The sequence below is a fragment of the Lissotriton helveticus genome, chromosome 5_1 (assembly GCF_964261635.1).
Source record: "Lissotriton helveticus chromosome 5_1, aLisHel1.1, whole genome shotgun sequence".
Taxonomy (NCBI): domain Eukaryota; kingdom Metazoa; phylum Chordata; class Amphibia; order Caudata; family Salamandridae; genus Lissotriton; species Lissotriton helveticus.
In genome coordinates this window covers 1,973,536,844-1,973,551,367 of record NC_136065.1, presented here as the reverse complement: position 1 = coordinate 1,973,551,367, position 14,524 = coordinate 1,973,536,844, and the positions used below count along the sequence as shown (strand labels likewise).

At 45.5% G+C, this 14,524-nt stretch overlaps 1 pseudogene; it reads left to right on the top strand.

Annotated features, from left to right (window-relative positions):
• The first annotated feature begins 207 nt into the window (after nt 1–207).
• Nucleotides 208–13,423, top strand: LOC144752835 (telethonin-like; annotated as a pseudogene).
• The last annotated feature ends 1,101 nt before the right edge of the window (nt 13,424–14,524 follow it).

Below are 14,524 nucleotides of genomic sequence, written 5' to 3'. Positions count from 1 at the left end.
CTCATAGTGCTCCATCTGACCCCTAACCTTACTAGGGTACCAGATCGTATCAGCAAACTCGAACATGACCACTCTTATTCCCAAGGAAATTGTGAAAACAGATCTACCCTTTTGTTATTACTCTGAATGCCCAAGGTCAACACAAGAAAGACACGAAAATGACTCTTCAAACAATTATTGAAACAACCGTATTCTTGTATAGAAAGCATGTGCTGTGAATATTCGGCTGATGAAATAAAGCATTGTAAGCAGCGTTATGAGAATGGTGACAAAGATAAACAATTCAACCATGGTAAAGTTACTATGTTGTTACACTCCTACTTACTTCTACCTCCTAACGAGAGCATAGTGAGAGTACCCTCTGTTGGATCCGTTGAGATAGCCTACCTTCTCACCCCCAATACCTGAGTAATATGTGCCAGGAAGCTGGTCTGATGTAGAACAGTCTATATCGTCCCTTGCAGGATGGAGGTCAGAGTCAGCAGGGCTGCATCTCAGTCATATTGCACCGCATTCCAGGGTAATCCCAGCAGAAGTGCTCCTCTGCCAAATGTAGCACAGAGGCCGTTTATATAAGAAGAGCACCTTTCATATTGCTCTGTGTCAAAGATGCAGAGCTGAAGCAATGGTTTGTCTGGAGCCTTAGAGCTGTCTTCAACGGACAACATAAGCACAAGGGCGTTGCGTTCTCTGCGTCTATCTTTGGACAGAGTGTACAGACAAGGCAGCAATGCTTACTAGAAATAAGCTGCACATACAATAGCTTCTCAGGACATTATCGTGTTAATATAAAAACATGTAAAAGGTCACCATTAGAAAAAGATTTCAAGCTAAAACTTGAAATCTAAAATGGGGACTCAGCATGGGCCCTAATATAATTCACTACAGTGTAAAAACGAAGTCAGATTTTATTACAGACAGGATACACACATATATATAAATGTTCTCTTGGTAGTCATGCATTCTCCAAACAACCCTCATGCATTTGTCTGTCCACCCATATGCACTCCCTTTGATACATTCATCCACCAGCACCCAGGGGCCCCTTCATTCACCCACATCTGTTCTTCTAGTCCTCTTTACATCCATCCATGTCTGACGTAATCCATCCACCAGCTCATTTCATCCAATGTCAGCGCTTTATTTGCTAGAAGGTTAATAGCAGAGCGGTCTAGAGATACATTATGAAATTTTCTACGAGACCTAGTACAGCTGGGCCAGGGTCAGTCAATTGTCAGGAAGAGCAGGACTACCCAAGGCCACAGGAAGTTTAGGTTTTTCTCTAGGGGTCGTGTGTGTCTGTGGCTATGGTGTGTGGGAGGGGACAGCTAGTCAGAACCCCCCAGGATTTTGGAGCTTTGGGTGGCAAATTTCGCAGCCAAAATTTGCAGCTCAAAATTTGCGGTATTTTTGTGGTGGGCAAAATGTGCCTGCCACAAAAATACTGCAGACTTGTGCTTTCAAATGGCCTGCTGAACCCCGCAGGGGGCACACAAAGGTGTGAGGCGGCCTGCAGGCTAATTGCTCAGCAGGAGACGAGGTGCATTTCAAAGGCAGTTGACAGAGGGATTTATCACCTCTGCTGCCTGCCTGTTGCTCACCCTCCCTTTAATGGCTCAGTGGCAGCACAGAGCCAGTAAAGAGAGGATAAACACCATTTTTAAAAGTTTTTTACATATTATGCAGCCACTTTTGTAAATATCGCACATTTTTACAAAAGTGCAGATTTTGTGCTTTATTTGTAAATTGCAAAATCCTGGGGGGGGTCTCGGCTAGTGGTGGTAGATGGGCTGTGCTGATGTAGGGTGACAAGACGTCCCGGTTTTCTCCAGACGGTCCCCGTCTTTGGAGAAGTGTCCCGGTGTCCTGACACTTTTCTCCAAGACTAAGTGAATGAAATGTCCCGGTTTTCGAACAGTGTCCGGGCTAAATATAGAAATGTCCTGTTTTTTAATTATTTTTCATGTTGAGCATGCGCGCGCATGCTCTCTTTGCACTGCTTAAGGCGTGTGACGTCACTTAGGTGAGCGTTGTAGTAGGAAGGGAAATCCTTTGATGAGAGACATTTTCTCTCGGGATTTCCCTTCTCTTTGTACCTGCTGTGAGTGACTCTCAAAACGAAGGTAAAACAAGGCAAATATTGAGAGCCACTGGTTCCCCAGAATTCTAAAATATTGTTACAATTGAGAATTTTAGTTTTGCTTCAAGCTGCATTAAAAATGTTCAGGCACAATTCAGAAGTAAGTAGATATCTCAAGTCAACAGTAAAGGCAACCCAGACGGACCCCTCTGAGTTTCATTTTCATCTACTTTCACATTGCTCTGCTCTTCCTATGTTTACTTATCCTGGTGTAATTAAGTCCTGTGTGGCACTCTATACAGGTGGGGAATAAACAATCCCATTGGCTGATACCAGGCACAAAGCTGTTGTGCAACTTCGCTTCCACTCGTGATTTGACAAATCCATTACACTTGGGTTTCTCAGTGAGGAAAAAGTGATGGGTGGAATGCTTGAATTATACCATATTTTATGTTTTTGAAAAATGACATCAAACATCTTGAAGGAAACCATTGGTCAGCATCAAGTGCCTTTCTTAACTATGCAGTCTCGGCGAAATTGCTTATTTACTACAGGGATACCAAATAACACTTACTTGAAATTAGACAGTTTCCCTTACATGTGTAATAAGAGAATAATTGAAGAAAAATGGGAAGGAATGGACCACAAGTGCTCACTTAAAACCAGCCCAACAAACTTGCCAAATTTGCTCCGATTACTGTGGAATTTCTCTCTGGTGATAGTTAAGTTAGCTCCAGTCTTGAATTTGCCATTTTATCCAAACAACTGGTGGGAAATATCCTCTCCTAAGTACACTGGTTAGTTGGTAAAAATACACATTTTGGGGCTTTGGATGTAGATGTTACCGAAAAAGTGTCCAGTACTGGCACAAACTAGGCCACAATGAGGGAAAATTAACCAAGATCCATGCAGTTTGATCTGACTTCAAATTAGAGTAGATAATAAAGGAAATGGCAATGCGTGATTGAGATATTAAGAGGAAAAGCAAACTCATATTGCCCCAGTAAGAAGCCTTGCAGGATGATAACTCTGGTGTTTCTTGATATTTCATACTTATTCACTCTCAGGTCGTTCCTAAATGCCCCAAACACCACCAATATCAGAAACTGGTGTATTCCTTACTTACTCAATATATAAATTAACGCACATATATGCTGTAGTACTGTTTGAGTTTTACCTTTTCTACCCAAAGACCAGAATATCCTATTGCAAACTCCCCCTCCCCTTATATCTAATTTTAAGGGTTTCAAAGATGTGCTATTGCTAATGGCCAGGTCATTTTGCTGATTAAACAAACCTTGCAGATTCACATTGATAACATAAATAGACATACCGACCCATCTCCCTGATCTCCCATACTACATCTTTCTCCCTTGTGGATCTCAGCGATTTCCTGACAACTCCTTGCATTAGGACAAAGTGATGCACTTTTATAACAACCAGACGTTATGATTTCTTTATCATGGGAAGGATGAACGACTGAGACAGGGCCTCATTGATCTGAAACAGCACCTTGAATGTAATCCATAGATCACTGCAGGGGTATACATGCACTCACTGAGCTACCTTACGGGCTTCAGTTAGGCTTGTTAGGCACTGGGTGGTCGGTGAGCGCCTCCAACGAGGAGGAGGGAGGGTGGTTTGTGCCTCTGAGTCCTTCAAAGAGTGAATCTTCAGATCTCACGGATCCAGCTGAAAGGGGTTTAGAGACGAGAACAGAGGAGGCTTCAAACCCTGATGGGTTTGGCGGTGCTTTCACATGTTCTGTTGTCCCTCTGGTACTAATTGGCTTATCCTCTCATTGGTTATGCTGTTCTGCATCTCTTTCATGTGAGTGCTGTGCTTGGAGTGGTGCATTGGCAGGAGAGACAGACTGGCACACAGGCAAATAGAGTGGTTTGGGAGGTCTGTGCCTGTACAGTGGTCACATTAATCACCGTCAGGGACTTTCTTGGGACAGCTTGGTGCATTCTGGATGTTGTAGTCTTGGTTTGCTTCCATTGACTTCCTCAGATGAGCAAACCTGATTGCAATGAATTATCTGAAAAGCCTAGGACTGGAAACAATTGACAAGGAGTGAGGTGGCCACTTGAGGTGCCCCTCAAAGGTGAATGTCTCCTGCCACGCTAAGCCGTAGTCATGTTGAAGTCATTGCAGCCATTTCAGAAATACAAAGTCTGTTGCAGAATGTTCCAGAATCCTGAAAAAAGTATGGGTTAGCATAGGCAATGCACATTATTGTCACAGGAAGTGATGTCATAGGAGAATCTATCTATCTATCTATCTATCTATCTATCTATCTATCTATCTATCTATCTATCTATCTATCTATCTATCTATCTATCTATCTATCCACACACATATACACATATACTAGTTGTCATGTTGTTGAAGTAAATATATGTATACAACACATGTATTCATTTCTGGATCACAAATATGTAAGTTCTTGTTTGTATGTAAATACCAAGAAGTGACAGTTTTCAACAATACACAAATTCACATTTAAAAATGGATGCAAATTACCAAAAATTCGTGGGATGCTTATGCAAAATTGAGTGATCAGGATGCAATCTTCTAAATGCGGCCAGCTTGCTGCTGTAACCCTGTATGCCACTCCTGTGAAGGGACGCTACCCCTGACTCTGGAGCTCCATCGAGCTCACTGGAGACACTGAACAGAGTTGATCCAGTTGGTAACAATTAGCATAGCCTCTCTGGTAGGACTGTGTAGTACAGGAAGGTAAGGGTGCCGGATATTGCACGCTGTGGAAGAATAACACTCTAGACATTGAACTGACGTCAATGAGTTTAGTGTAGGTCAGAAACATTTTGTGTTGGTTCGTTAAAGGGAATGCAGTGGTGTTATAATGTGAGAGCTAGAGAGGATGGCAGTAGACTGTAACCTTCACAGATTTGGCTAACTTAAATCAAAAACTCTCCATTCAGTATGAATGGAAAAAACCTGTGGTGCAGTCTTAGTGGGAGCAGCTGAAATGTACATGTTCTGGCCATTGGCATCTGAGAGCTGCCAGCATTTTGCCAATGGAAATTCTTTTTTTTCTGTCATGCTTTTTGCAAAATTTTATTGTTTAGGAAGCGGCCAGGTAGAAGTATAGTAATATAGATAGCAGTGAATGACGCACTGTGCAAATGCAATTCCAAAATGATATGTATCAATGTGTTTTCAGTGCCATTGTGTGGCATGTATGGTTACATGTCCCTGTGCCATCTTATGGACTTTTGGAGCTCTGGGCAAGACATTTATTTCGGGGCCTCCGGTTCAGGAAATCCTCCCACCCAACTTTAGTTATTTCAAGCCTTCCTGATGCCAAACAATATTGAATTACGTTAAGCTTTTTCAAAATGTGGTTACTCAAAACACCCAAAAGTTCAAGCAGCATGCGTTCCTCAGCCTAAAAGAAAGCTTCAACATGCCCTTTCCGTCTGTAATGCTTCATCTCGGTCTGTGGAGGGAGCAGTCATTGCAGTCCCTTTTCTATGTCTATGACAGCTGTCAAATAGTCCTCCTTTTATGTCGATGGTTACTGCAAACCGTAGTCCTACTTCTATGACCTGTCCCCGTTTTTAGGTTTTGCCTCGCCAAAAAGATGCGCTCTGCGCATCTTTTTCGCGCAGGCGAAAACCTGATGAGAACTGTAGTGTGCTTTGGGTCGGCCCTCGTCATTCATTGGCTGGCTCCGTAAATGGAGCCTAGCCATTGGATGAGGGGCCTGTCCGTCAATGCCGGACCAGACACGGGGGCGTTCCTGACATTCTTTGGCTTTTGCCGACGTCACGCGACGCCGGGAACGCCCCCGAGTCTGGTCCGGCATTGCCGGCACTTCTGCGTCTCTCCTCCCCCGTTTTCCCGCCCCGTGACTGGCCGGCCGGCCAATCCTAGCGCGGCCGGCCGGAAGTGCCCGCCCCCCGCAGCCCGGGGGAAGAAGGAAGACGGCAAGAAGTATGGCGGCGCCCGCGGGGCTCCCGTGGCCTGGAGGGAACCCCGGGAGATGCGGAGGACGTTGCCGGTCTCCCATGCCGAAGAGGGAGACCGGAGAAGTGCCAGAGAGATTGTCGACGTTGCCGGTCTCCCATGCCGAAGAGGGAGACCGGAGAAGTGCCGCCGTCGCAAGGTGCAGGTGAGTCGATTTTTTTTTTTTTTTTTTTCCCTCCTCTCTTCCCCTGCCTTCCTGCCCCAACCTCTCTCCCCCTGTCTCCTACCTTCACTCGTCGCTCGTCATGTCCTCCCGCAGACCTGACCCCGGCGGCCGTACTTCGGTTTAAGCAGGCTGACTTTAGAGAGCGTTGATTGTCATTGAGCAAGGAGGGGCAGAGGTAAAAGTGAAACTCTATGCTTGCGAGTTGGAGCTTCTGCTTTAAAGTTTTGCAAAGCATGTGCTGGAGTTAATGGAAGCACCCTTTGCATGTTTAGAATGGACATTCCGTCTGTGAAGATTCCTCGTGCTCTTGCTCTCAACAAATCCTTAAGAATTTCTATTCCGGTAGAACCCGCATCAAAAGAACATTATCAATGACATACTTTGTATTTTATTTTATTTTGGTCGCCCAATTACTTTCATTCATTTCCACGACAACACTTTACAAGTGTTTTGCGGGTTACACTCATCCTCTGGTCTTATGTCTCTGTGTGTCCGTTCTATGAATGGTGAGTTGTATGGAAAACGTTGTCAGGACCTGATCACATTATGCAGAGGCAGGCCTTGAAAATTTTCCTTGTCATTGGCAACCAGAATGAAGTCAATGTTGAAACGCTTGCCGTCGTCTTTACTTCACTCAGTTGTCAGTAACTGTGTCCCTTTGAACCTATAGAAACGCTGCATCCTTGAGAGCACTATTGTTAAAGACCTTCTCCAGACCGTTTGTAGGTGAGTTCATTTAAAGTGCTTGTAAGGAAGTAAATCAGATGTGGACAAACTTCAAGGAAATAAACTGCCAATAAAAGCTTTGGTGTTTTAATTTAGTAATCCGTATTGTTATTTAGTCCACATTTTCCAGTATGATATTGCCATTATCAAACTTTGTATTTATTACATTTAAGACTACCGATGTATAACTTGCCTCTGACATATGTTGGGTAGGGGAGCAGTTAGTTACAACTCTGCTAAGTGGTCCCAAGTCAAGTATGTTACACTCAGAACTGGTTTATAAACCAACATCATTTAACATGTCTTGACTTCAAAGCCTATATTTCTGTCAACAGGCATTGACAAAGCCCGTAGGTCTTGCTTGTGAAATCTGTTGGACTTTGCCAATGGTTTTTTCTCTCTCCCAGATGGATCCGCGATGGCGAGCGCATCCTTGATGGTTATCTTTGAATTAATTTTCTTATGCTTTAAGAAACTCAAAAATGTCCACCACAGATTGGCTGATCCAAAGCGACCATCTGTGCCATTTTAATATGTCTGCTACTGATGGTGCAGGAGGTAGCACTCAAAGCTCGAGGGTGCTGGTGCAATTGGCCACAGGTAAAGGGGGTTCTAATAAATAAAGGGATTGGGAGGACTGAAAAGGTTTATTAAAGCGAAGGGCTGGGGAACTAGGGGCAGTAGGGAAGCACAATAGTTCCTGATATGCACTTCAGTCTGATGTCGGCAGTGGAAGGATACCTTCCATCCAATCTAAACCCTGTGACTCTGAAATGCTTATTTGCAGGACAAACATATGACTAGTGAGGAAAGCCTTGGGAATCAGAAGCACGAAAGGGAGATGGACGATAAAGCCATCCGATCATGAGTGAGTGGCTAAGCCGACTGTTATATAATTCACAGCAGGTTTTTTACACCAGTCAGCTGAAGGTGTTGATAAGCGAGACCTAAAAAAAAAAATAATAAACCTACAAGTCTCAGAAGACAGACCACTGCTGGCTATAAAGCCTGGCCTCGTTGAGTGCGCTACATAACGTGGCACAACATGATAGCATTAGAGTCATCTCTAAGATACGGGCAGACTTGGAGCAAAGTATGTCTTGTATAATTTTATTGGCATTGCAGCAGGATTGAGGATTAGACCAGTGTTTGGCAATCTGTGGGTGGCGACCCATTGGTCGGTTGTGAGCCGAATTTTGGTGGATCGCATAAGTGCAATCAATAAATAAAGGTTCTTTTAGATTCTGTATCCATCTTCCCACATTTGCTGTACCTCAAAGACAGAAGTCAAGTGTCAGGCTGAGTCTTCTGGCAAATTGGTGCTTATTTTGTTTAACATTGGGGTTGATTAACTAAAAATTAGCATAACTGCTGATATATTGGGGTGAAAATAGAGTCCTGTGTCAAACACCATTTTTGCAAACCTGCAACACCTTCCTAAAGAGGTTTAGTCCTCATTGAATGTATGTGATGAAATCAACCTCATTCGCGAGGCAACAAAAAGGTTGACATTAATACACAGGTCCCGTGATGCAAATTGAAGAAGAAAAAAAAAACAGCCCTTCGTCCCATTCACTCCAGACATCTCCATTCGCACCTCTGCATTATCTTCCTAGAGAACAACCACCAGAGACGAGTTGTTCCCAAATAAAACACAGTGACTGCTACTTGAGGCCCTGAAATTAGAAGTGTGCACAATGCAGTTTCCGGGATCGGACATTAGCACAACTGATTTAAATATGCCTCAAGTTGTAACACGTAGAACAAAGATGGAAATTAAAGCCAGTTCACAAGAGAAGCAACATTCCAGTTTTCACTCCACAGCCATCACACAGCTCCACCGATGCACCCACCACCCAGCTCCACCGATGCAGCCACCACACAGCTCCACCGACACAGCTCCACCGATGCAACCACCACACAGCTTCACCGATGCAACCACCACACAGCTCCACCGATGCAGCCACCACACAGCTCCACCGACACAGCTCCACCGATGCTCCCACCACCCAGCTCCACCGATGCACCCACCACACAGCTCCACCGATGCAGCCACCACACAGCTCCACCGACACAGCTCCACCGATGCACCCACCACCCAGCTCCACCGATGCACCCACCACACAGCTCCACCGACACAGTTCCACCGATGCACCCACCACACAGCTCCACCGATGCACCCACCACACAGCTCCACCGATGCACCCACCACACAGCTCCACCGACACAGCTCCACCGATGCACCCACCACTCAGCTCCACCGATGCACCCACTGCTTGTGCCTCCGTGTGCCCCTGTTGCCTGCTTGTGCTGTGTGGGTGTGTGTGGAGGGCTCTGTGTAGCTGTGTGTGTGGGAAGCTTTGTGTGGCTGTGTGTGTGGGAAGCTTTGTGTGGCTATGTGTGTGGGGGGCTGTGTGGGTGTGTGTGGGGGGGCTCTGTATGGGTGTGTGTGTGGGGGGGCTCTGTGTGTGTTTGTGTGTGTCATTTGCGAGAGATAAAGCTAGTGGCATTGTAAATGGCAATGCCATTTATTTATGTTAAAAAAACATAAATAAATATAATGTCAAGAGCAATGCCAATAGCTCTAACTTTAACAAAGGCAAAACCATTGCATTGTAAATGCTTGTTTGTTTTGAGAATCTGGTCACCCTATGCTGATGGGGAAAATTGGGGTGGTGAGTGTTGTGTGAATGCCTCCCTCAGCAGGGGGCTCAGTGATTCAGTGAGTGAGGCTGTTCCAGTCACAGCGTGTCCTGTATCCGGGCTTCCCAGCACATGGGTGTCCGGTCAGATATAGCACATTATAGCCCAGGCCTGGAATAGCAGCGGCGGCCTGTATAAGAGACGGGAGGGAGGGCAGACAGAGACAGAGAGGGTGGGTCACAGCTGAGGAGCGCTCTAAGCAGACAGACAGAAAGAGACATATGGGGCATCCGGACACAGAAACCAACAGACTGACTGCAGAGACACACACGGGCAAGCGGCGAGACAGATGGTGAGAAAAATAATAGAAACAGATACATACATACCTACCAGGAACAGAAGAACAGACGGACGCCGCAGAGATATCAGGGCGCACTGTGGTCCTGAGGAGTGCAGGAATGCTGAGTGCTGCAGAGCTGAGCTGCCAGGTGCAGGAAGAGAACAAGGTTCGAGTGGGTGGACCTCAGTCTGTCCAGGAGAGCTTAGAAGGGGTAAGTGAGTGAGGTTCTGAGGGATAGCCAGGGTGAGTGAGAAACGGTGCAGCCAGGGGATGTGAAATGGGCTGCGGATAGGGATAATGCTTAAAATGGAACTATCCCCTCCTTTCCCATAAGTTCTCTCAACCTCGTGTTTGTTTTACTTTACCTTACTACGCAATTTATAACTCAATGCTTCCTCTGTTCTAGCGCTTTGAAACCTACGAGTAAAGCCAGCGATTTTTAAACCTTTTGATGTACCTTCTAATGCAATGTCTCCCCTGGTTTTGCGTTCTGTTACCTCCGGGTCTTGATAGCGCTATATAACCTTCGCAAATCAAATAATCTAAACTGTTTTTTCGTGAACGTTGAGACCTGAGCAACAAGGCTGATGACCAATGGAGCTGCTTCACAGCTAATGAGGAGATGGGCCCTGGTTTCCCCCTTGACCGTCACCTACCCAGTCGGACATTAGACATTGTTCTTCTTCGTCTCCCCGCTATTACTCCTTCCCCCTCCCCTCCTTCGAATTACTGAAACATTGTCTATGTGTACTGTACTTTACTATGCTCTTTTAACTGATGTAACCTGTAACGCAACAATTCTAAATGTAAAGCGCTCTGATACCCTTTTGGGTCAAGTTTGCGCTATATAAAACTTCATAAATAAATAAATAAATAAAAGTGCAGGTACTCACTATTTATATTACCTCTTTGCTTCCGGGAAGTGCCGGTACCCTGCCATTAAATGTATTGCTTCATTGCTGAGAAGTGCCGATACTTTCCCATTAAATGTATTGAAAAATTGCAGAGAAGTACAGGTACCCCTCCATTAAACGTATTACAGCACTGCTGAGAAGTGCAGGTACTCCCCCATTAAATGTATTACAGCAGTGCTAAGAAGTGCTGGTACTCTCCCATTAAATGTATTACAGCTTTGCTGAGAAGTGCAGGTATGCTCCAATTGAATGTATTATTAACACTGCTGAGAAGTGCAGGAACAAAGGGTTGGATTTGGATTGAAAATCGGCCCGGGGAACGCTTAAAAAAATAGTGTCCCACTTATGCATATTGCCTTTCCGCAAAACATTGCTTCGGCAAAATTTTATTATAAAAAAGAGGGTGGGGGTAAAAAAAAAAAAGCATGGCTTCGTTTACACTGGTGAAACTCACCTGAAAACAAGTGAGGCCAGTTTTGCTCAGGCCCCCTTTTGCGTATATTAATGAGCCGGCCCAGTGAGAGAAAGGGAGTGACACCTCTGCCCCTTGATAAAAAGGGAGGTAATGGACGCCCATCTACCTCCAGAAAGGCCACTCAGGCACCCACTGGGCTGCCGGCATCATCCGAACAACGCAGAAACCACCCAACTCGGCCCCCAGGCTGCTCAAAAAAGCAGCCACCAGCTGGAATTCGGATACCGGCCCCTCGGGCATTGCTGAGTGCCAGCGGTACCAATCCGACCCTGCAGGTACTCCCCCGTTAAATGTATTGCAGCAGTGCTGAGAAGTGCTGGTACTCTTACATTAAATGTATTGCAACAGTGCTGAGAAGTGCAGGTGCCCTCCCTTTCAAACTAAAGAAGTGCAGGTACTGAGTAACAGACAGTACCTGTCCACTTAACGCACTAGATAGGGAGATTGAGTGAGGGAAGGGATGTAATAGCATGAGTAATGCATAGGTGGGCGAGTCAGCCAGGGTCTAACTTAGCCGAAACAGCCTAGGTAGAAGCCGAGCCATCACTAGATTAATTATGCAAACGAGGCAACAAATTGCGTGAAAATATGGTAAAAACACTTCCCAGTAAAAACAAAAAAAGATTTAGTTTCTCATTTAAGTTCATACGATTATATCACTGTAGTGATCGGCATTTATCAAAAGTAACATTCTTTAAAAGATGAAACTTTGGAGAATAGCTCATGACCTTACGACATTTCCAGGAATTAGCCAAGAAGTGTCAGTTTGTCATGCTCCCTCTCTGTAAGGGATATAATGTTATTAATTTTGCAGATAAATGTTTATTAAACATATACAAGTGAGTTTTTTGTGTTGTACAGATCCTGAGCTGAATTACTTCAATGAGCTCTCAAATTGGTTGGTTAAGGAAAATGATACATAGGGAAGTACAGCGATTTGCCTAGGATCACACACTTTAGTCAAGAGGCCAGGATTTGAGCCCAAATTTCCTGGTTGCACATTGAGCAGGTCAGCCAGAGAAGAAAGTCCGTGTACCATCGTAGGCCAGCGCTTTGAGTCCAAATATGTAATGAATTAGTATTAGTACACTACACTACAAACACACACGTCAGTAGTCATGAGGTTTTAAAATGTGCTTTTATGTTTGGAACACGCTTATAGAGGCTGAAGATCACTCAGAGTTACAGAACATGTCTGTATGAAGACATGCTGCACAAACATTCAAGACAGAAAAGCACACTTTAAAATCTTAGGGCTGCGTTCAGCTCCACTGTGTTCCTCTTGTTAATACTGCATTAGAGAGTGAGAGAGTCCAAGCTTACCTAGTAGGAGGCACAACATCAGCAATCTTTAGTTGCTTTATTTCATTGTCTTTGAAGCATTTGGCCTCCTAAGAAATACTTAGGGCTAGGTTGCTTACTTGGAGGCGCTCTTGTAGTAATTTCTTATATTGCCTCTGTGACATCTCTTGCACTAAGGGACACATTCCCTAGTAGGAGACCCGCATTCTCGTCAGAGGCTTCCTTTGGGTTGTCTAGCATCAAAAACCAGATTTGCTCGTTGAGGATCAACTAAGGATAATTTACCGGGTTGAAGGCGATCTATGGTCAATCTTTCCATTGAGTTCTTCAGGGTCCCTGACGCGTTTGCTTCTCTCTTCTCCCCCCAGCTGTTCCATGAAAGAAGTTGATGACCGTCGGAAGGAGACTTATGCCAAGTCTCACTAGGTCCAGGTTGTGGTACAGAGGTCTCCCTGGAACATGAAGCTTGGTCGTCTCGGTGAGGTGCACACAGAGTACCACCTACCCTACCAGCGGGCGCTGCCCCTGCCTATCTTCAAGCCTGTGGTCCTGAGTGGCAAGACTGAGAGTGTGCCCACCCCTCAGGAGCTGCACAGAATGATGGCATTTGAGAGGGGCATGAGCCACCTGGGCGACAGGTCTGTGCCAGGACAAGAAGAGGATCTCCGAAATCACCAAGGATCTTCCCCAGGTCATGCAGATGCCATGCATTAAGTTTGAGAAGGTGACCCAGCCTCGGTCCCTCTCAAAAACATTGTCGCAGGAGAACAGACAAGGCTAATGGACCCTCTCAGCATGCAGCAGCTGCACATGTTTTTAGGTCTCGAATATTTCTATCCCGCAGGGATAGATAGGTGAGAATATAGTAGGCAGTTCAAAAACTCTACCAGACTTGCGGATCACGTACAGTTCATGTGAGCTATGCGCGTGCACGCCATCGCCAGCCACGTCACACCACCATTTGTCTGTGCCTCGCATCAGACTTCAAAGGCTGCCGCTCTCTCGCCCTCCGCATCAGACTTCAAAGGAATGCGCTCCCGCTCCGCTCCCCCGCCCCCGCCACAGCAATGCAGAGAGCTTGTTCTTCCTTTCCATGACGTCTTTTCCCGCTTCATTGCACGTAGCTTCCTCTTTTTTCAATTATCACCTTACATTTTCCAACATTCCTCATCCTCTCACCCTGTCTCTTCCTATCTCTCTTCCTCTTGATTCGCCCTGTCCTTATATCCTCTTTCTTTCTGACATAAGCTGCACTTTTCCTTTTTCAAAGCCCTGTTTTCGCCTCCCACTCGTATCTACCTCCACCATTCCTGTTTTCTTCTCCTATCACATTCCCGCCTCTTCTGTCCCTACGGCTATTTTTCTCTTCTTTCCTCTCCCGTCTTTTCTATAATCTTGCCTCGCTTCTCTCCCTATACACTGTCTTGCCCTGCTCTCGCGTTGGTCTGGCCGTGTATGGAGTCTCCAGCCCCCTTCTCACACACCGTGTCTAGGCCCTCCCCAGCCGCCCCTGTGCAGCAGCCACATACCTGGCCCGCGGACTGTGTAATTGCTGACTTCAAAGGAATGCGCGCCCCCGCCACAGCAATGACGAGAGCTTGTTATTTTATATACCCATTCCCATGTTTTTCTTCCTTCCCATTACGTCTTTTCCCGCTTCATTGCATGTAGCTTCCTATTTTTTCAATGATCACCTTCCATTTTCTTCATTTTATGTACCCATTTCTTCTCCTGTTTCTAACATTCCTCATCCTCTCACCCTGTCTCTTCCTATCTCTCTTCCTCTTGATTCGCGCTGTCCTTTTATCCTCTTTCTTTGTCTCTGTCATAAGCTGCACTTTTTCTTTTCCAAAGCCCTGTTTTCGCCTCCCACTCGTATCTA